The sequence below is a fragment of the Labeo rohita genome, chromosome 14 (assembly GCF_022985175.1).
Source record: "Labeo rohita strain BAU-BD-2019 chromosome 14, IGBB_LRoh.1.0, whole genome shotgun sequence".
NCBI lineage: Eukaryota > Metazoa > Chordata > Actinopteri > Cypriniformes > Cyprinidae > Labeo > Labeo rohita.
The window spans coordinates 5,911,199-5,932,957 of NC_066882.1; the positions used below are offsets into that span (position 1 = coordinate 5,911,199).

General features: G+C 35.2%; 1 protein-coding gene across 5 annotated transcripts in view; it reads left to right on the forward strand.

The window, feature by feature from the left end:
* The window catches only part of mid2 (midline 2), a 178,197-nt gene that overhangs the window by 53,626 nt on the left and 102,812 nt on the right, over positions 1-21,759 (forward strand). The window contains exon 1 of one of the 5 annotated variants that reach the window (XM_051127519.1): positions 14,367-14,582. The exons of 2 other annotated variants lie outside the window; for them this stretch is intronic. The gene's annotated coding sequence lies outside the window, so the exon portion shown is untranslated. Of the gene's footprint in view, positions 1-14,366; positions 14,583-21,759 lie in introns of those variants that run through there. 2 more of the 5 variants (XM_051127518.1, XM_051127523.1) reach the window with 2 other exon arrangements.

Sequence of the window (21,759 nt, forward strand, 5' to 3'; positions counted from 1 at the left end):
AGTTAAATGGTGTGCAGTAGTGTCTGTTAATGCCATTGCCTTAAAGTGCAGCCTCATGAGTAATGATGTCATCGCACCAGCACTGGCTTTTACGATTGACTCTAGTGTTTGGAGGACTTGTTCTTTCCATTGCTTTTGCTTTCGCAGCACATGGCCAGCACTCTTCCTCTGTCTGTTTATTCTGCCGTCTCATTCCAAGTACATGTGCTGCTTTCATGCTCCACTCACTCCGTTTTAGTTTCTTGTTTTTCCCCTGGAGAAACAAATGCCTCCAGTTGTCTGTTGCGTTTTTAGAATTGATAAACAACCAAGTCATTGCGATTTCCAATCTCATCAGCTTAGGAATGGGCGGCCCGGGTGTGACCCAGATTTTTGCCGCCGGCCTGCATGTTTATGTGAAATGACATACACTGTTATGTTATACGCAAATCTGTTGGAGTTTCCAGTACGCTGAATTCATATATGTCCAAAATCAGTAATATAAAAAGCAATAGGGGGCCTGCGGTGCAGTCACACACTACAGCTTATTCTGGCCATGCACCACATGCTTGGACAGGAAGAGACCGCCTGACTGACATATATAGCAAGCAGGAACAGTTTGTTTTGATTTTACATGCTGTTTTTTTTTTATATAGTGGTGTAAAAAAATAATTTAAATAATTAAGTGGCTGTCAATACATTAAATCTGAAAGCTTCCTAACGCTGCATAGACAGCAACACAACTGACACGTTTAAGGCCCTAAAAGGTAGTTAGGACATTGTTAAAATAGTCCATTTGACATCAGTGGTTTAACCATAATGTTACATAGGACAAATGGCGTTACAGGTTAGCATCTGCAAGCAACATCTCAAAAAAGCTCTAGCCTCTAGCCAGCATTGTTGTCCATGTCAATGATCGCACAACATTATTCCTTAAAAGCAATTGCTCTGTATTGATTAAGGTGATTTCAGTAAGAGAAGAAAGGTGAATTCAAAAACCTCATTTATTCCCTTTGTGAGTTACTGCTCTTGAATTAATATAAATGTTTGTGTCTACAAGCACAAGGAAAAACTTGACCCCTGCCAGTTTTGCTCGGTCTTGCCTTCATTAATTGTCTGTTTTTTCCTGCTGGATGATTTTGTACCTTGAGACACATAATGGAGGATTGTTTACCCACCCTTTGGCATAAACTTTGTTGCTGCAGAAACAAGAAAACAAAGATTGCATTGACATGCATACCACTTATTTATTTATTTTTTATATTTGCTTGGACTCAGTCTTTCTCACCCATGCACGGCAATGCTGACACCAGAATGAAAATATTCAAATATATGCTTAGATAAAAATACATAATTACAGCATGTTAGACACGTGTGCATGGACTATTTTCCTAACTACATACATTTAAAAGTTTTAAATATTTGTTTGATTAAATAATGTATTTCATTTTTTAGTTATTAATAATGGCCTTCTGGGTTTGTTGCATTTTTATCATTAGATTTAGAAGTAAATGTGAAAACTGCCTTATATGCAATTTACGTGTTTGCAATTTTTTTGTTTAATGTTTTTTTGTTTTTTTTTTTAAAGAAGTCTCTTCTGCTCACCAAGCCTGCATTTATTTGATTCAAAGTACAGCAAAAACAGTAACATTTTGAAATATACTGAAATATACTATTCATGTTTACTGTTTGAATATGTTTTAAAATGTAATTTATTTCTGTGATTTCAAAGCTGAATTTTTACCATCATTGCGTCAGTCACATGATTCTTCAGAATATCATTCTAATATTTTGATATGCTGCTCAAAAAAAACATTTATTATTATTATTATTATTATTATTATTATTATGTTGAAAACAGTTGAGTAGAATTTTTTTCAGGCTTCTTTGATGAATGTAAATTTATCTGAAATAGAAATCTTTTGTAACGTTATAAATGTCATCACTTTTGATCAATTTAAAATGTCCTTGCTAAATAAAAGTATTTCTAAAAAAAAAATGATATATAATTATATAATTATAAAAAACAAAAAAAAACACAATTTGTTGAGTCAACTTAAAATAATGTGTTACCCTGCTGCCTTAAAATTATAAGTTCAGTCAACTTAAATACGTTTAGTCGACTTAAAATGTTAATTCGTACTAAGTGACAACTTAGATATTTGAGTTAACTAAATTAAAAAATTGGTTGGTTAAACTTAAAAGCTGGGTTTGTTACCCAGCTGCCTTAAAATTTGAAGTTAAATAAACTCAAATATCTAAGTTGTCACTTAGTACTTAACTTAACTTAACATTTCAAGTTGACAAAATTAATTTAAGTTGACTCAACAAATTGTTTTTTTACAGTGCTGTACAATAGCCTGTATATTTGTGAAATGACTTGTTTGCTCTGCACAAATAAATGTGTTTTCCTGTGCTTATCTGTGATCTGCTCTGAAACCAGGGACGAGGGTACGCAATGAAATTAGTCTAAACCATGTTTACCAGTTCTGATTCATATCAGGCCCTGCTGTCTTGACTGAATTACAAACGCAAGTAAGTTCAAACAACCCACTTACCATTAACCAATAAATCCAGAATTAGCATCTAACTTATTCAGACTGCATCGGGCTGATTCATGGCTGGGAGGGATGATGATTTGTGTGAGGTCATCAGTAGGCCAAGGGGCTGCCCGCCGAATTACTTTGAAGCCGCTCTGGTTTACTCTGTTAATGATCTGTCATTTTAAATGGTCCACGCGTGAGAATTCATCTCGGATGCCTCACCAGCAGCAATTCCCACTGAATCTTCACCGGCTATTTCCATTCACAGCATGGTGAGACTGCATTATGCCTCCTAATGACTTGTGTGAGGTCTGGCAGTTTACAATGAAAGCAGAGGTGCATGAGATTAGTTCTTTATCGATTTGGCTTTAAGAAGATAAGATACACTAACATGTTTAAAGAGAGTTTAATCCCAAATGACCAGGGCTGTGCTATTCATAACCATGATGCATTTAATGCTTTAAATAGTTACTCTAAAAGCATTCATTACCAGTTAACCAAGTCTGGACAAACAGGAGGATATTAAAATTAAAATAGGTGCTTGTTCATTATTGATTAGTGATTCATAATATAATTCAGATTAAACAATGTAGTGATATTGTAGATAAACTGCTGTCACATGTTTGATCTGAATGTTGGTTATGCAATAGTACAATGAGAGTCATTTCAGCTTGTGGACCCTCTGTCTGAAGTCAAATTAATTCTCCACAGAGTGCATTGCTACAAATTTTATTTGTTATATAACTTTTGATCATTATTAAGCCAGCTGGTGATGTTTCTGGTTCAGGGATTAGAAATGGCTCAAGGAACAAAAAGAACTGAAATGTTTTAATATAATAGAAGAAATGACAAAAACTCATTTTAATTGAAAATGAAAAAGCTGGTATGTCCAGTATTTTGTTCTGATAACTTTTAATGAAATCTTTTTTTACAGTTTTTTTTTTTTTTTAATTAATTAGTTTAGATATTTTCTATTTAGTTTTGAGATTTATTTATTTATCAAAAAAAAAACTTTTATTCAACAAGGACACATTGAATTGATCATGAGTGTCACAAAAACATTTATAGTTACAAATAAATGCTGTTCTTTAAAAAAAAAAACAGTTTTCACAAAAATAATAAGCAGCTAGACAGTTTTCAGCATTGATACTCTTAATAAATTTTTCTTGAGCAGTAAATCAGCAAATTAGAATGTGTTGCCAAGTCCACCGTTTTCCTGAGGAATTGGGCTACTTTAAAAGAGAAGTCCACTTACAAAACAAAGATTCACATAAAATGTACTCACCCCCTTGTCATCCAAGATGTTCATGTGATTCTTCAGTCGCGAAGAAATTGTTTTTTGAGTAAAACACTTTTTTTCTCCATATAATGGACTTCTATGGTGCCCCGAGTTTGAACTTCCAAAATGCAGTTTGAATGTGGCTTCAAACAATCCCAAATGCGGTTGTAAACGATCCCAGCCGAGGAAGAAGGGTCTTATCTAGCGAAAGGATCAGTTATTTTAATTTAATAAAAAAACAATTTAAATACTTTTTAATCTCAAACGTTCGTCTTGTCTTGCTCTGCCTGAACTTTGTGTATTCTGGTTTAAGACAGTTAGGGTATGTCGAAAAACTCAAAGACCCTTCTTCCTCGGGCAGGATTGTTTACAACCTCATTTGGGATCGTTTGAAGCCACATTTAAACTGCATTTTGGAAGTTTAAAATCGGGGCACCATAGAAGTACACTATATGGAGAAAAATGCTAAAATGTTTTCCTCAAAAAACATAATTTCTTTATGACTGAAGAAAGAAAGACATAAACATCTTGGATGACAAGGGGGTGAGTACATTATCTGTACATTTTTGTTCTGGAAGTAGACTTCTCCTTTAGCACTGTTGCCACAGGTTATTTTTCATGTCCGTGGGTTGAAGCGTTCCCAATCCCAAGCCCTCCAGAACGCGTTTTTTTTACTGGGGAACCCCCCTTTTGGGCTATTGGGCTAGTTTTGAGCTGGTTGTGAGTAGCTGATGCTGAAATATTAAAATCCTAAAATACTAAAAGTGGAAAAAAAACATACATTTCTACACAAACTGACCATCTACCTCAACTTTGAGTTTGCCTTTTATTTTTAAGCTCAACTGCAGGATAGCGGAATATCATAGGCGGTGAAGGACACATCTATGCTGCCTTCAAAAATCGATCAGTGCATCCCAGTATGGGTTTTGTTGCCTTCCTACCTTTTAATCCTGCAGAGACAGCATTTTTCAGCTTTCAGATACAGCCAAGACGGCCACAACACATTGGCGTTATGTCTGTACACACAGTATGATACACATACTGCCAACTTGCTTTTATACGTTCTGAGATCACCTGAATCTGTGTGTGTGGGAAGTGTACCACATGTTTAAGTGCAGTGGACCAGTCATTACTTATTTTACTACTTGAATTACACTTTATTTCCCATTGCTTTCCACGGGCCGTGAAATCAAGCAAGCTTTTCCATCCCCATAAAACAAATCACTGCCTTCTGCAATCATCTGCTCTCTAACAGCCAGCGCTGAGATAGCCCTTAGCGCGACTTGTTGCGCCAGTTAAAGCTGCCTGTGATCCTATTCCTCCTGACAGCTAACGACAGACACTTAGTTCGAGACCGCATGTGGAGCTACAGTCGCTCAAGCAGACCATTTCACTGGGCTCTAAACGATACAGTCTTTTTCTGGTCCTCTTTTTGTCTTTGGCTGTAATTTCCTTTTCTTAAATGAATTGTGTATGTCTCAGTTAAATGGAGGCCTATAGCCAGTCTTCAGATCAGTTCCGCCCCTCAGCAATTACTAATGAATGTGGCAGTAGTGACAGACACAAGCTGTATATACCTAATTGTTTTATTTGATAATCATTAGTAGTGTTCCTGCTGCTTTATTGGATGGATTATTTGTTTTACTGCTATCTGTAAATTACTTTTAAAGCAAAGGCAGTAGTGCAATTACCACTTTTAATTAAGGTCCTTTTCCTGATCGTATGGCCGATTCAGAAAATGTAGTGCCTCCAGTCTCATTTCTACTGAGGGAACTCAATATGAGATTATGCAGAGCAATAAAGAGGGTCTCATGGCTCTATCGTCTGCTGTGATCTATTGAACATTGTTCTTGAAAAATTTGCTCATACACATCTCTAAGGTTATAGAATGTAGTCTTGAAAATACAAATCAATGAAGGCCATTGTTTTCCACAATAAGTGCAAAAAATATATTTTTGAATGTATTTTAATGTTTGAACATTATATTTTATTTACAACATGTGTTTGTGTGTATCTGTATATATCTGTTTAAGTTAACTGTTTTTGCTAATACACTCTTCATACATGCATATATCAAAAATATGTCAAAAACTACCAAAATAGTAACATTTTGCAAATATTGTAAAATATTATTACAATTAAAATAAATAATAAATGTTTTCCCCCTTCAGAAATCATTCCAATATGCTAATTTGCTGCTCCAAAATACATAAATAAAATTAAATAAATAATAATAATAATAATAATAATAAAAAAATTATTATTATTATTATTATTATTATTATCATCATCCTCATCATCATCATCAATGTTAAAAACAGTTAAACAGTACTGTTTAATACTTTTAGTGGAAACCATGATACGTTTTGTTTGTAATCTTTGATGAATAGAAAGTTTAAAAGAACAGCATTTATTTGAAATAGAAACATTTTGTAACATTATAAATGTCTTTTAATTTATCAAAAGTGACAGTAATTCAGCCTTGCTGAATAAAATTATTTCTTTCACAAATGAGCAAATCAGCATATGTCAAGCAATAATAAGTGTTGTTTTTTTTTGAGTGTCCTCATATAACATTCCAGACATGAGTTGAGAGTCCAGTTGTAGGACAGCATGGCCTTTATCTCAGTGGGATCCACTCAACAGGGGGTCTGCTCATAATTTAACATCTTACACCTTGTGACATTTGTGTCTACTACAATTTGCAGAGAAAAACAGGAAAAAAACTTCAGAGCTATGCAGATAATAAACAGCAACTGTTATGTTATGTATTTGATACTTTCCTGTGATGTGATAGAGCCACATTGTTGCATTGTTGAAGCTGTTGCATAACTTAAAAATGAATATATTAGAAGAAAGAGATTTCTTAAGCGTCAAATCAGCATATGAGAATGATTTCTGAAGTGACACTGAAGACTGGAGTAATGATGCTGAAAATTCAGCTTTTCCATCACAGTAAATTACATTTTAAAATTTTTTTATATATGGAAACAATTATTTAAATTGTAATATTATTTCACAGTATTAGAGTTTTGCATAACCTGGCCATGACTTGGAGTGTCTTTGTGCAATGAATAGATAACTAGTTTTTCATTGATAACTAGTTTTGTTTCATGAGAATATTTAATAAATATGGTGCAAATGTTAAAGTTAGGGTGTGAGTCACAAGTATGTGAATGAGGTTATGCAGGCTGAAGAATTCCTCTAGGGACGGGGAAGGGGGGGTGGTGGGGGGTAGAACTGACATCCGTGGCAGTTTAATTTGGTTAGTCAGTGTGAAAGCATCTGTGTATGATAGTGATGGAGTCTCTGTATTAGAGCTCCACATTTCTGTCAAGAACAATATGTCTTTGTTCGACTGAAAGTAACAACAAAAACAACAGTGATAATATAGCCAGTCTTCTCTAGTTCTGCAGCCTGGCCAAGATTTCAGCTTGATTATGTTTTGAGCTGCGTTTAACTATTTCACCTTTTTTTCAGACTATAAATTTTATCTTTGATACATAAAGAAGCCTATTTTTATGTTCTGGTTAGAGTTTCTGGTTTTCCATTTGCAGTGTGTTCCATGTTAAAGTTAGATGTTTTTGAAGAATTTTGTATACACAAGTGACAAGCACTTGCTATCTAATAAAATCTATTAGAAAAAAAAATTAAAGTGGGTTTATTGGTATCTCTGTACTCTGTTGTATGAGTTACAGTGAAATGCAGTCTGCAGAAGCTGTTTTGCAGAAAATATAACAGATTTTTTTTTACAAGATAAGCACTTAACATTGTGTCAAGTACAGTACACACAGTCAGTAAATACAACACTATGCAGAGCTGAAGTGTCTTTTAAAATCTATTGAAAATACGTTATTAAAAAAAGGGTATGAGATGGGTGCTATATTGTGAGTGTTTTTTGTTAACAATAAATTATATAAAAATATTATTACTACAATTTTTATGCAGTTTTTAAAGCAAATTTATTACTGTGAATATTGGAACGAAAAAAAATTCACTTTGGTAAATAAGTGTTTTGTGCCAAAGCTGTTGAATCATGGATTTTAGCACAATTAGAGTGCTGTATTGACCAATCGGAAGCCATGACCACATTTTTATGAAATTTGAAGCCTAGACTATAATCATATGCATATAGATAGATAGACAGATTACAGATAATGTACTCACCCCCTTGTCATCCAAGATGTTCATGTCTTTCTTTCTTCAGTCGTAAAGAAATTATGTTTTTTGAGGAAAACATTTCAGTATTTTTCTCTATATAATGGACAGATATGGTGCCCCGATTTTAAACTTCCAAAATGCAGTTTAAATGCGGCTTCAAACAATCCCAAATGTGGTTGTAAACAATGGGTTATTTTAATAAAAAAATAAAATGTAATATATTTTTAATCTCAAACGCTCATCTTGGCTTACTCTTCCTGAACTCTGTGTATTCTAACTCAAAACTCAGACCATATTTTGTGTAAATTTTTGTTCTGGAAGTAGACCTTTACTTTAAGATAGGGTGTGGTCTTTTTGGGTAGAGGCATGTTTGTTTTGGTAATTTCAAATATTAACAGCATTTCACTGAAAGCCCTTACTGCATTCTTCAATTTTTGAAGAGGGTACACTCTTAAAAATAGTTAAATTATTGGTATCAATGGTTCCATGAAGAACCTTGATCATTCATGGAACTTTTCAAATGCAGAAGAGGTTCTTTATAGTGGAAAAAGTTTTTTTAGATGTTTAGATGTTCTTCAAAATAGTTCTTTTAAGAACTGTTCACTTAAAGGTTCTTTGGGGAGCCAATAAGGGTTCTTCTGTTGCATTACCGCAAAAACACACCTTTGGAGCCTTTATAGCTATGTTCACACTGCAAGCCTTAGTGCTCGATTTTTTTTTTTTTGTCAGAATGTGACCAATATCAGATTTCCAGTGTGAACAGATCATAGTTCTGAACTGGCCCGCAAGCGCAAAAGAACAATACAAACAGGGTGCTACACAAGCTTTTGTGCTTAAAAAGTATACAAAATTTTATTTTTCAAAAATCTCGCTAGATAAGACCCTTCTTCCTCGGCTGGGATCGTTTAGAGCCCTTTGAAGCTCATTTAAACTACATTTTTAAAGTTTAAAATCGGGGCACCAATGAAGTCTATTATATGGAGAAAAATCCTGAAACACTTTCCTTATTTACGACTGAAGACAGAAAGACATGAACATCTTGGATGACAAGGGGGTGAGTAAATTATTTGTAAATTGTTGTTCTAGATGTGGAGTTCTCCTTTAACTATTTTGTATCCTATCCGTGTAATTCTCTCCAGGGTTTTCTGCAACCATGATGCATGTGCATCTCGAATGTTTACAAATCTATAATTGATCTACATAGATCATTTTTTAAGCACTATTAATGGTTTAATTTTTCACACATTGAATCTGTCTGGTTCCAGTGATGTTTAGCTTCTACAATGACTTATATCAAGACGAGAAACAGAAAACAGAAAAACGGAAATAGTGGGTGATCATGCCAGTGCCAACTGGTTGTTTAAGAAACCAACTTGTGGATAGCTAAACAGTGCTAATCAGAGACATGGTGTAACTATTCTAAAACAGGAACTGGAATGCTTTTGGAAGAGTGGGAAAGTTCTGTCAGTGGTTTTGTGCACATGTTGTGGTTCAGTCCAGACTCAGATGAAAGTCAATGGAGGTTTATAAAACAACTAGAACTGTTCAGCACATCTGTATTTAGCTCTGCAGTTCCCCTATTTCTGCTGCAATTAAATGTTTTTCTTTTTTGTTGTTTCCTTTTAGAGGCTTGCCTTTGACTGGCTTATTGTCACCCAACCGTGCCTCCGATTTAAATATTGTGGAGCATCCATCCATTGAGCGTGTTTGAAAGTTTCATTAACATATCTAACTTGAAAGCCGATCTGATCCATCTCCTCTGTTTCCGACGCGTGAGGGCGTGTGGAGGCAGCTTGTCACGCAGCGTGTCGCCCACCTCAGACAGCCAACTGACTGAGTAAAAAAAGGGGTGGCGATGCGTTTCCCCTGTATCTTCACGCTGATGTGTTGATGATGATCTGTTATGTAAGCTGCCTTCATGTCATTGTGCTTCCTGTCAGCTAGAGTTTTACCCTCATTCTTTCACCCGGGCTTCTCAAAACCGTTGATCAGCGGCTTGTAATATTTCACCCTCTGAAATCAAATTCAAAAAAAGAACGGCAGGAATGTCTCAGAAGCATTCAAGGCATGCAGGCGGCACTAGACTGTTTGAGTGGAATGAATGAATTCATCATGAAAAAGCGACAGTTTTTTGAGAGCGCATCCTCTCAAAAGTAACCACACTCCAGCAAAATACAAATTGATTTATTCTGCACATTATAATCATTTGTCCCTCATCCAGACCACTGAGGGTTTGGACTTGAAAGCCTCTCGAGAAACCTCTTGCAGAAAGTGTCTTTGTGTTTCGTCAGATGGCCGCAGACACTCCTTTTTATGTAGCTGTAATGTCTTCGGACGTATCATGTCCCCTCAAAGTGGAATAAGCTTTACAAGTCTGACAGGTTTTTCGTTTCGTGATGGGTGTGTCATGCGGCGGCAGGCGTTCGGGAAACACAGTGTTGTCTTTCTTCATCTACATGACCACAAGCATTTTTTATCAGGCCTCACAGGGCCTTTCAGTTTACTAAACCACAGTCAGTTTGCATATTGGCCGAGTCTGCTTGAGGAAAACACTCGTCTTAGGTGGCAAGAACAAACTGTATTTCCTCATTCTGTGCTGCCAAAAAAAATGGCTCTGGTAGGGAAGGAATTAAATGATATAAAGTTACCATTTTTAGTTTTTAGTTACGTTACATTTTACAACTTTGATGTTTCATTGCTGTTTTGTGCTACCTAGGTTATTTATTGTGTCACTGTTTGAAGTTTGCTGAAAAGCCTATAATAGTTTGTTTAATCCCATTGTGGCAGCTTCACCCACACAATGTAAATGTGTGTTCAGTGACATTCAATGACAATTTAGACATACTGCATAACAGGTTTTAAGTAGTTCATGTTCAAGTATAAAAATGTGTTTGAACAGAAATGTATATAATTATATAATTTGTTCATAATACAGCAAAAGAACAGCGTCTATTTAAAATAGAAATCTTTTGAAACATTGCCTGTCTTAACTGTCATTTTTGATCAATTGAATGTGTCCTTGATAAATAAAAGCAGTAATTAAAAAAAAAAGTTGAGTTTTATTTTTGAATTTTATTTAAAAACTTTTGAACTTAATTTTACGATGCCCCACACATGATGTGCAGGTGGTTAAAAAAAAAAAAAAAAAAAGTAAATCTTAGTAAATCGATTTATTAATTTGTTTTCTTTGTTTACTAAATTGTGCACATGATTTACTAATTCATTCAGGAAGTAGAACTAATTATTATTTCATGCACATGATTTACTTAAAACGAGGGCACAAATTATTATTTTGTAAACACGAATTACTTAAAACAAGTGAACCAATTAATAAATTGTACGCACAATTGAAAAAACTGAGGGAACTAATTCGGTAATCGTGTACACAATTTAGTAAATAGAGGGAATAAATTAGTAAATCGTCCACATAATTTATTAAACCAAGGGAACAAATTCATAAATTGTGCGCAGAATTTAGTAAACCAAGGGGACAAATTTGCAAATCGTACACACAATTTAGTAAACTGAGGGAACGAATTTGTAAATAATGCACACGATTTAGTAAACCGAGGAAACAATTCGCAAATCGTGCGTACGATTTAGTAAACAGAGGGAATGAATTCATAAATCATGAGCACGATTTAATAAACTGAATGAACGAATCCGTAAAAAGTGCGCACAATTTAGTAAACCCGAGGAAACGAATCCGGAAATCGAGCACACGATTTAGTAAACCAAGGGAACAAATTCATAAATCGTGTACATGACTAAGTAAACCGAGGGAATGAATTACTAAGCCGTGCGCACGATTTAATAAACTGATTCGTAAATCGTGCACATGATTTAGTAAACCGAGGGAATGAATTAGTAAGTTGTGCACACGATTTAGTAAACCGAGGGAAAGAATTGTAAATCGTGCACATGATTTAGTAACCCAAAGGAATGAATTCATAAATCATAAGAAACGATTTAGTAAATCGAGGCAGCAAATTCATAAATAGTGCGCACGATTTAGTATACTGAAGGAAAGAATTAAGTCATGCACACATGATTTAGTAAACCGAGGGAAAGAATTTGTAAATCGTGCACATGATTTAGTAATCCAAGGGAATGAATTAGTAAGTCATTCATCAGAATTTAGTAAACCGAGGGAACGTATTTGTAAATTGTGCCTATGATTTATTAAACCAAAGGAACAAATTCATAAATCATATGCACGGTTTAGTAAATGAGGCAACAAATTCATTAATAGTGCACGTGATTTAGTAAACTGAAGGAAAGAATTAGTAAGTCGTGTGCACAATATAGTAAACCGAGGCAAAGAATTCGTAAATCGTGCACATGATTTAGTAATCTGAGGGAAAGAATTAGTAAGTCGTTCATCAGAATTTAGTAAATCATATGCACGATTTAGTAAATCAAGGTAACAAATTCATAAATAGTGTGCACAATTTAGTAAACTGAAGGAAAGAATTAGTAAGTTGTGCGCACGATTTAGTAAACCGAGGGAACTAATTCGTAAATTGTTCAAGAGGAATTAGTAAACCGAGGAAATGAATACATAAACCATACACACGATTTAGTAAACCAAGGAAACTAATTAGTAAATCATGCACACGATTTAGTAAACCGAGGTAATGAGGGCACAATTTACTCCCTTTTTCCCATGTGTGGGGCTCTATAGAATTTTAAACATTTATTATATCCATAAAAAAATGGAAATAGTCAGAATACATGGCGAGATACATGGAGATACCTGCAAGCTAGTCAGCCAAACCTTGACCTCTTGGGTGCAAGTGAAAAGTTCCAGAAAACAGTTCAAGCCTAAAGCTGCCCGATCCTGTTCTTGGAGAGCTGCCTTTCTGCATAATTCAGTTCCAGTCCTGCTCCAGCACACCTGCCTGTAATTATGAAGTGTTCCTGAAGAACTTAATTAGCTGGTTCAGGTGTTTTTGATTACGGGAGGAGCTGAACTTTGCAGGAAGGTAGATCTCCAGGAACAGGGCTGGGCAGCCCTGGCATGTAGCCTTCCAAACAGCTGCAAAGAGGAAGTCAATGGGAAATGGCTCGGCATGGTTCGTAGCATATTTATTTAACTACAGCTTTTTACAAATAATATCATTAAATTAAATCACTGCAGTATTCATAAGTCTTGTTTGCTTAGTTAACTGTGGGTATGTTGCACCTATTGAACCTCCACTGCAAGGTCAATCATACTTGGCAGTCAATAGCAAGTGCCCTTGATTTCTGAACTCTAAGTGTTGCAAGTGCAAATTGTTTTGTCAGCACTGCCATGAGACTGTAACTGCGCTGTATTTCTGGACTAACAACCTAGGAAGCAATTAGCAGTTGTTTGTTTTGATTTTTTTATGTTTTGAGTGTTCGTGCATAACACTCCAGACATGAGTTGAGAACCCGTGGTAGGACAGCATGGCCTTATCTCAGTGGGATCCACTCAACAGGGGGTCTGCTCATACTTGATCAGCTAATACCATGTGACATTTCTGCGTCTACTGCAATTTGCAAGATTTTTTCCCAGAAAAAACAGGAAATTAGGTTCACATTACATTGCAGAATATCAGGATGTTACTTATAAACTCCAACTGCTGACTGTGTATTTAATACATTCTTGTGATGCATTCAAGTTAATTATTTGGGATTTAAAAGCTTTTAAAAATGTAATCAGGTAGTCCTTCTTACAAATGAGCTCGGCCAATCAGATTCGAGAAGCGGAACTAATTGTTATAGAGTACAGTACAGTCAAGGCTACTTGTCATGTTAGATAAAGTAGTTATATAATTATTAGTTTTTGTCAAACAAAGAATGTTTGATATTTCTATTGTCTGTCATCTTTAATTTGTTTCATTATTACTGCTTAAATTTAGCTGACAAGCCTGTAATAGTTTCTTTAATCCTACTGTGACAACTTGCCCCACCCAATATAAATGTGTCATTGTATAATAGCTTTATTAAAGCTAAGACTTAAAATGTATGCCTTTATGGAAATAATATAATTACATATGATTAACTGGAGTAAAAAAAGCGTGACAACTAGCCTCAGTCTCTCTGTTTATTGTAAACCTCCTGAGAAACGCAAATGACCCTCTCTGTCAAGGTTGTTTACCATTCATCTCTATGTGAATCTTGTTAATAATAAGCTGTATTATATAATCTCTCCCCGGTTTTATACTCAGTTATAGGCGAGGTGTAACAAATGGGTCACGGCTGTTTCTTGCAGGTCCACAGACGACCATAACATCCATAATTCCTATTATGGTTCATATTGCTGACCGTATAGAGACGCAAGAGTGCCGTCTGGTGATTAATGACCCTGCCAATAACGAGAGCCTGACTGGAAGGAGACCATAACCGCTCATAGCCATCATTCGGGAGACTCTTTGCGCGTGTGTAGCCGGTGGGAGGAGCCGGCTTCCTGCGATTGTCTGTCTGCGCTCTCGCTGCGCGCATTCCTCTAAAGTTGCGTTCTCGAGACATACTGCGTCGCGGAGGATTGCGCGTCGAGACAGTCACACTTGTTTCTGACATCAAAATTTCTTTTGTTTCCCGTTCTGGTTTCTTTCAAGATGACAGAAGAAAAGAATGTTCGACATTTAAAGCTGGTATGTGAGTATGTGGGCATGTATCTCGCTGTGCTGTAGTTAGTTGCTCTTTGGACATGATTTAAGCTGAGGAACAGTTCAGCTGTCAGATTGAAGGTAGTTTAATGCATCCTGAAGTAAACTAAAAGCGGAGAAGTTTTAATAATTCTGTAAACCGGGGCTGTGCTGCAAAACCTACTGAGCTGCTCACCTAGACAGTGTTTTGGGGCATCGCAAGCGCTTCAAAATGCTGTCTAGGTAGTGGGCTCGGTAGATATTGAGAAACAGCGCGGTGGAGTCGGTGTGTTTTACTTCTCTACCTGCTTCTTCTCTTTTTCACCGCGTTTCGACGCTATTATTGGATGAAGGTCTGTTTGGAGATGCTGACTAACATTGTATCGTCATTTTAGCTGCGATCAGCAGTGATGTTCTACTGTAGACAGAGATAAATGGATCATTAGTGCTATATAACCTATTCTCATAATCTGAACATTGGCCATTTGCGCATATCGCTACCATAGCGACAATACAGATATGTATTTTGCATATCTTTGAAACGCTGAGCGTTTCATTTAGTATGGACTTCATATTAAAAGTATGGAAAATAATACAATGGTTTTTAAGTAATCTTGTCTTTTACTTACCGTTTAAGATCACATTGAAACGTTTCTATTTTTATTTATTCATTTTATTTCTTTTTCTAACTTATTTGGAACCATTTTAAGATCAGATATGTGGTTCTCAACTTGGGGTCCGGGGCCCACTAGGGGGCCTCAGTAAACCTTCAAGGGGCCACAAAATGTAAAATATTTTAAAATGATATTACAAAAAAAATGCTATGTGACCCTGGAAAAAGGTTACATTTTTAAAATTTATTGATTTATTTATTTAGATTCACCATCTGATTTTCCATTGATGTATAGTTTGTTAGGATGGGAAAATATTTGGCTGAGATACAACTATTTGAAAATCTGTAATCTGAGGGTGCAAAAATAAATAAATAAATAAATAAATAAAAATATTGAGAAAATCACCTTTAAAGTTGTTCAAATGAAGTTTTTAGCAATGCATATTACTAATCAAAAAATACATTTTGATATATTTATGGTAGGAAATTTACAAAATATTTTCATGGAACATGATCTTTATTTAATATCCTAATGATTTATAGCTTAAAAATCGATAATTTTGACGCATACAATGCATTTTTGGCTATTGCTACAAATATACCTGTGCTACTTAAGACTTAAGTGGTCCAGGGCCACATATACAGTAAGTGCAACATAATTTGCATCTGAGAAAGATAAGTTTAACATGCACTAGCTAGTTCTCAATCAAAATTTGTTAGTGGATGTCAAATATTTTGTATTGTTAATTTTGCACTTTAAAGGCATGTTTTCTTTAAAAATAGTTTCAAAGCCGAGCTTAGTGAGAAGTGTGTTTAAAGAACACGTAGGAACACGTTATTTGTGTTTAGCTGTTGAGCGTACATTTTCGTTGTCTGTACTTCGTGTAAATTTTAATAACTTATATGGACAAAAAGCTCACCTGCTATGAACTAGCTTGAGAAGATGTTTTCATTCTAAAAGAATGTTGCTAGTCGTCGTAGTTGTTTTTAGTAGCATTACTCACTGAGGTTTTTGATCGTAGTAAACTCATGTTACTTCTTTCTCGAATCAGAGGATAAATCCATCAGCAGCTTTTTGGATCAGTTTGATCTCAGGACTCCAGTTTAATTGTTTTCATACCTCAGCTGGTTTTGATTTGTAAGTGATTGTTTACACTTTGTTTTACAATATAAAGTCTATTGTAAGTGTCGAGCTTTCATCAAAGGCTGTCAGCGTCCCTTAACAGAAAGCAGGTATATGGGGGTTTGTTTGTTTTGCTGGTATGCAGAACATCCTGTAGGCAGACCCCGAGTTGAAGGTCATTAAAATGTCATTTAGCAGCTGTCAATTTTAAAAGATTATGTGGCAGATTGATCTGATTTGCTGAAAGAGCACTACTGTTGGCTAACATAACTTACACGCTAAACCATTTCACATTTATGACTAGAATACATAAAAGTGATCTTGTACACCATGGTTGTCAGTCACTTCATGTTCTTTCATATAGTCTTAGATTACTACCAGCTAAAATAGGGATGGTTAGCTCTTAAAAAAACATGACTTTTATTCCACTGCGACTCTCTGAGCAAAACAAACTGAGTGTGCACTTGTTTTGAAGGCACCTCTTTTTTACGCTCCTGTGGCTCGTGACATGACACGTTCTCTCAGCTGAATTACACATGAATAACAGCGTAATTAGATGATATGAGGTGGTGGGTAACAGAAGGCTGAAATGGGCTGAACCGTGGTTCTTTTTTGCCCTTGCTCTTTGTTTTTGTCTCATGAACAAAAGTATGATGGACTATTGTGTAGTCAAAGGGCAACCACAAAATGCCATTTTGTCATTTAATTCTATAATTGTAATTGCGCCTGCTTTACTCTAATCCTGAAAAGTAAATTGAATGACTTTATAGCCGGAAGCACTGTTGTTTTAATTGATCCATTTGTTTTTGATGTGGTTATATTGCAGCAGTACACAAACAAAATGTGACTTAATCTGACTCGACTTGCTTAACTTGTGTCTGACATTGACAACTTTATATTATTAAGTACTCAGACCCATATTCAGTATATTATTCTTTTTTTCAAATATTATATAAACCACAAATGTTGTTTAAAAATGTTAGTAAAATGCAGTAAAAATTGGCTTAAAAATAGTAATGACAATGAAGAACGACATTTAGGCACTATATAAATAGCAGTATGTGACCCTGAACCACAAAACCAGTCGTAAGTCACACAGGTATATATGTAGCAATAGCCTAAAATACATTGTATGGGTCAAAATTATAGATTTTTTTACACCAAAAATCATTAGGATATTAAGATCATGTTCCATGAAGATATTTTGTACATTTCCTACCATAAAGATATCAAAACTTAATTTTTGATTAGTCATATGCATTGCTAAGAAGTTCATTTGGACAACTTTAAAGGCGTTTTTCTCAATATTTTGATATATATATATTTTTTTTCTCCGATTCCAGATGTTCAAATAGTTGTAACTCAGCCAAATATTGTCTGTTCTTATTTATTCAGCTTTCAGATAATGTATAAATCTCAGTTTCAAAAAATGTAACCTTATTGTGGTCAAGGGTCATATATTTATCTACCATATATTGTCAAAAGTTTAATGTTTTTGAAGGTTTAATGTTGTGTTTGCTCACTATATATTTAATTAAAAACACAGTTAAAAGAGTAATGTTTGGAAATATTATTACAATGTAAAATAACCGTTTTACTTTTTAATACATTTTAAAATGTAATTTATTCATATTATGAATTTTATGCATCATTACTTTTGTTTAGTGCCACATGATCCTTCAAAATCTTTCTAATGTGCTGATTTGCTGCTTAAGAAACTTTTATTATTATCAATGTTGAAAAAATAAACTGTCATATATTTTTTAAGGATCCCTTATGGAAACTAACTATGGTTTTATTATAGTAAAAATTCAGTATTCATGGTTTCTATGCTTAAAATGCATTGCAATTCCTAAATCAGGAATGTGGCAGTTTAACCTCCCTTCGCCAGAAGCAGGCAGGTGTGGCTTTATTTTATGAGTTTGCATTGTTGTCAGCATTCCATAAGCAACTCTGTTATAACCACAGTAAACAGAAACAATAACTTTTTCACAAAGTTTAGAGCTCGCACCCTTCCTGTCTATAATAGAGCGATATTTTTAGTCTACTGTACATGCAACCTTTTTGTCCAGCACTGTAGATGTTTATGCATCTTCATCTCTCATCCCATTATTTGTCCCCGATGGTGAAATTATCTGTTGCATTCATTGTGGTCAGCTTTATAGAGTTTCCTACGTCGCTATTCAGCCAGTGCTGATTCTACAACAAAAGAAATGATTTCACCTGCTTTGCTTGCAGGCTGAATTGAATGAAATGAGATAAAAATGAGTTGCACAGAATCTGGACAACAAGATTTCTATTCATACTTTGGATTATCTTTGCCAGCTGCATTCAAAAACAAACACAGTGCAAGCAGTGTCGTTTAATAATATATTAACTATATTAGTGGGAATTATCAGAGCAGCAGAAGGAGACACTACAGCTACATCATTTGGCCTCAAATTCAGCTCACATAGAGCTCTGTTGAGAGCCTCTAGAGGGGCCGGCTGGGGACTGCGTCTGGATTGGACTGGCTCTGAGAGAAGCGTGAAGGGTACATTTTGCACAGTCCCTAGCAGACGCCACGCTGATCGTGTCTGCTCACGGAGGGGACGCGTAAATCTCAGTGCTTTGTGCTGTAAGGTCGTCGTGTACCTAATGAAGGTGTTGCATATTGATCACATGCTCCCAGTCACATGTTTTATTCAGCGCGTGATGATCCTGTTCAAATCCTCTGTTATTTCTCAGTGCCATACTGTGTATTCATGAGACACGTGAGTATCAGGATGGTCCTGATGTTGACCCACGGTTGGTTTGTGTGATTCATAGTCAGCTCGAGCACGCCGCATTAAGACTATGTCATATATTATAAATGAGTATCAACACAACAATCTGCTGATTAATTTGAGCTGCAGACATGCAGCAAAACAAGCTGGTTTTGGACAGACTGGCTCTTGTTCTTTCATAAACAAGTCTTAGATATTTTAAAAGTAGGGCTAGGCAATGTAGATGCCTTCTGGTGATATGTATTTGAAATTTGAAATGGTTTGTTGTTGAGTAGCTTCAAAATGTAACAAAAAATGTTATTCAGCTAATTGATCATTTCAAGTAAATGTTACCTTTTGAAGTTCTCCAAAAAATATTATTGCCATTCACATATGTGGCCCTGGACCACAAAACCAGTCTTAAGTAGCACAGGAATATTTGTAGCAATAGCCACAAATACAACGTATGTGTTAAAATTATCAATTTTCTTTTATGCCAAAAATCATTACGATATTAAGTAAAGATCATGTTCCATGAAGATATTTTGTAAATTTCCTACCATAACTGTATCAAAACTTAATTTTTGATTAGTAATATGCATTGCTAAGTACTTAATTTGGACAACTTTAAAGGCGATTTTCTCAATATTTTGATTTTTTGCACTCTCTGCACTCAAATAGTTGTATTTCGGCCAAATAATGTCCTATCTTAACACACCATACATGTATGGAAAGCTTATGTATCCAGCTTTCAGATCAGATGATGTATAAATCTCAACTACAAAAAAATGACCCTTATGACTGGTTTTGTTGTCCAGGGTCACATATTAGAATGATTTCTAAAGAACCATGTGACACTGAAAACTGGAGTAATGATGCTGAAAATTCAGCTTTGCATCACAGGAATAAATTACATGTTAAAATATATTCAAATAGAAAACAGTTATTTTAAATTACAATAATATTTTACAATTTTACTGTATTCGTGATCCAATAAAGGCAGTCTTGGTGAGCATAAGAGACTTCAAAAACCTCTTACTGACCCCAGACTTCAACACAGTTTTTATGGTTTTTAATGCACAGACAGAACATTATATTATACACAGTAATCACAATCAAGAGAAACAATGCATTGAATTGTAAGCTGATTGTTGATTCTCATGCACAGCAAACAGAAAAGGACACTGATTGACATGACAACAGCAGATATTCAGTCAGTTGTTTTTGTTTTTTGTAGTTGTTTTCAAGACCATATGTGTGCATTTTTGGACTTCATCTCATTAGCATAACTAAACTACCTCTGCTGCATGGTTCCAATTGGAAACTGAACTGAACTAAACCAAGTCTAAGCTTGAATCTTCCCATAAAAACAGCCATTGAGATATTGTTGCTCTTCCTTACTTCTGAATCACACCAAATGCTTTTACGTCGCCTCTGGTCCTGGGACTTCCCTGTGTAACTTTTAGCTTGTGTATGTCACATTTCTGAGTGTATTCTGAAATAATAATGAGGCTTAATTGGATTTTCTGCCCATGTTGATCTCCATCCTGCTGTTCCCAGAGAGGAGCACTGAGCTGCGAGACGCTGGAAGTGAGATAGGCGGTTGACTCTCACAGGACCGCTGACCCTTGGGGCGGGTGCTCATGTACAGGCTGTTCCACTACTGCAGCTTTGCCACTTCCTCCAGCAAACAGCAGCTCAGCAGGAAATGGGCTCTGGTCTGTTCAGTGCCAGACAAGTCTCTGTAGAGGCTCAAACCACTAGCACATCCATTTCAAATCATGGGATTGCGAATGCCTCGGGAAGCTTCCAAAAAAGCTGTTATAATTAGTTGTGACAGACTGAATTTGTGGGCTTCATTACAATTTTGGTACTCATTTTAAGGAAAGCCTCTGAAACGCATTTAAACTTGGCATTTGAGATTAGTCATCATTTATGCTGTCAGATGATGTGAAGTTTGATGCATCGGGAACATAAACCATTCGTTCTTCAGTTGACCAGATGTTGTACCCTGTCAAGGTTTCTGCAGGTATTTTTTTAAAAAGTCTTAATTTGCTCTTTCACAAATTAAGGTCTTAAATCAGAGCAGAAAGTCTTAGGTTCATGATCATGGCCTTAAATATTTTATGCAATGCAGAAAATTTATATCTTGCATATTTTTGTTTTGTTTTCCAGTATACATGTCTGGCTAAATATTGTTGAATCAAGATGTATTCCTTGGAAGTCTTGTTTCATGGGAAGTTAAACAAAATTAAAGTGAGTTTATGCTTAAAATAAGAACAAATATCTGTGAATGAGGTATGGATTTTATTTTTCTGTGGAAGCCTATTTCCACCACTGAATAAAAAATAAAAAAAAAGTAATTGCAACTTTTTATCTCACAATTCTGACTTTTTTTCTCAGAACTGTGAAATATAAACTCAGAATTGCGAGTTATAAAGTCAGAATTTTTATGTAAATGTGCAATTCTGAGACATTGTCAGAGTTGTGTGATATAAACTTGCAATTGTGAGTTATATAGTTTATATCTCACAATTCTGACTTCATTTCTCAGAATTGCAAGTTTATATCTGGCAATCCTTACTTTATAACTCGCAATTCTGAGAAAAATTGCAAGTTTGTATCATGCAATTCTGGAGAAAAAAGTCAGAATTGTGCGATTAAAAAGTCACAATTAAATTTTGTATATTTTATTCAGTGGTG